Source organism: Lissotriton helveticus, chromosome 3_1 (genome assembly GCF_964261635.1).
Source record: "Lissotriton helveticus chromosome 3_1, aLisHel1.1, whole genome shotgun sequence".
Lineage (NCBI taxonomy): Eukaryota > Metazoa > Chordata > Amphibia > Caudata > Salamandridae > Lissotriton > Lissotriton helveticus.
Genome location: NC_136061.1, coordinates 721948897 through 721951396, shown reverse-complemented (window position 1 = coordinate 721951396; position 2500 = coordinate 721948897).

The window sequence follows — 2500 nt, the reverse complement described above, 5'->3', positions numbered from 1 at the left end:
CAAGCAGTACACAACACCACAGACTGGTACCGGTGCTGTGACTGTGATGGGTCAGCACATATAATCACAGGCTGGCACCGACCTGTTCATCAGATAAGGGCATAGTATCACAGGCAGGTACTGTTTTATGGGTGGGTTCAGCTGCCATTGCATCCCTGGCTCAGCGCCATGCGTGTGAATTCACTGGGTTTGGCGTTGAGTCTCATGGATTTTAATTCAGTCTCAGAGTCTAACATTTGAAGATCACTCTTTCAGGGCCGCCTATTTTCTTGTTACTATATATTTTCACTGCCTTTTTTAGCTCAAGAGGGTATTTTGTAATAAAGACCAACATTATTATCTCAGACACATGGGGAACGACTAACGATGAGTCAGAAGAAAAAGTAGACCCCTTAAACCAGGGGTCTCCAACCCTCGTCCTGGCGAGCACTATCCGTGCCAGGTTTTTGGGATATCCCCATCTCGGGATCACGGTTCGATCCCCGGCACCGGCGGCAGATTAGCCCAGCACCACGTGACTCTGGGCAATAGCTGGCGCCGCGGCTAGGGCGGCTGACTCCGGAATCTGGAGATCACGGTTCGATCCCCGGCACCGGCGGCAGATTAGCCCAGCACCATGTGACTCTGGGCAATAGCTGGCGCCGCGGCTAGGGCGGCTGACTCCGGAATCTGGGGATCACGGTTCGATCCCCGACACCGGCGGCAGATTAGCCCTGCACCATTTGACTCTGGGCAATAGCTTGCTTAATCTTCCCGACGGCCCCTAGCGCCTAGAGACCCTTACGGGCGATTGTGCACTTTACAAATGTGGAATATTAAAATTATTATTTGGGCCGATTCCGATCCGGTTCGTAAAAGCACATCCGCCCGAATCTGTCAGACAACCACGTACGCCCGGGAGAGGACTGCCCGGGACCCGTGGAGCCCGTCCTGGTCACTCTGACCTGCCATCGGCCTGGAGAAGGGAGCGCCGGACGCCCAGGGGGAGGACTGCCCGGGACCCGTGGAGCCCGTCCTGGGCACTCTGACATGCCGCTGACCCGGGGAAGGGAACCCCGGACGCCTGGGAACCGTGGAGCCCGTCCTGGGCACTCTGACAAGCCGTTGGACCGGGGAAGGGAGCCCCGGACGCCCGGGACCCGTGGAGCCCGTCCTGGGAACTCCGGCATGCCGTTGGCCCGGGGAAGGGAGTCCCAGATACCCAGGATCCGTGGAGCCCGTCATGGGCACTCTGACCTGCCATCGGCCCGGGGAAGGGAGCCCCGGACGCCCGGGGGAGGACTGCCCGGGACCCGTGGAGCCCGTCCTGGGAACTCCGGCATGCCGTTGGCCCGGGGAAGGGAGTCCCAGATACCCAGGACCCGTGGAGCCCGTCATGGGCACTCTGACCTGCCGTCGACCCGGGGAAGGGAGCCCCGGACGCCCGGGGGAGGACTGCCCGGGACCCGTGGAACTCGTCCTGGGCACTCTGACATGCCGCTGACCCGGGGAAGGGAACCCCGGATGCCCGGGAACCGTAGAGCCCGTCCTGGGCACTCTGAGTAGCCGTTGTCCCGGGGAAGGGAGCCCCGGACGCCCGGGACTCGTGGAGCCCGTCCTGGGCACTCTGGCATGCCGTTGGCCCGGGGAAGGGAGCCCCGGACGCCCGAGGCCCGTGGAACCCATCCTGGGCACTTTGACATGCCGTTGGCCTGGGGAAGGGAGCCCCGGACGCCCGGGGGGAGGACTGCCAGGGACCCGTGGAGCCCGTCCTGGGCACTTTGACCTGCCGTTGGCCTGGAGATGGAAGCCCCGGACGCCCGGGGGAGGACTGCCCGGGACCCATGGATCCCGTCCCGGGTACTTTGCCATGCTGTTGGCCTCCTGGAGATGGGTGCCCCGGACGCCCGGGGGAGGACTGCCCGGGACTTATGGAGCCCGTCCCGGGCACTTTTCCATGCCGTCGGCAGGGATGGAGCCCCGGGCGCCCGGGGGACGACTGCCCAAGAGCCATGGAGCCCGTCCTGGGCAATTTGACAAGCCGTTGGCCTGGAGGAAGGAAGCCCCGGGTGGCCTAGGGAGGTGTTACCCAGGCATAGCCCATCTGGTCCCCCTGGCAGAGAACCACCAGCCTCGGAGGGGTGTCCGGGCGTACCCTGCCCCTAGTAATCCGGAGGGAAATTACCCCCCTTTCTTGCAATCTGTGCACGCGAGGTGACAGAGGGGACCCAAGGCACGAAAGTACCCGACCTCCTGGAGCCCTCGCTGGGATCCGGGAGGCGAATGGCACCTCATCGGGACTTCCAGGGCGACCAGATGGCCGAGGCGAGAGGGCGACCAGATGGCCGGGACAAAAATGACGCCAATCTGCCTGCCCCGGAGCTGCAGGGCTCTGGGGCTGCAGGGTTCCGGGGGCTGCAGAGCTGCAGGTCTCTGGGGCTGCAGGGCTCCGGGGCTTCAGGCCTCCCCGGGCCCTGATGGACCCTCCGTCCCGGGCGACTCCGACCCCCAGCCGGCTTGC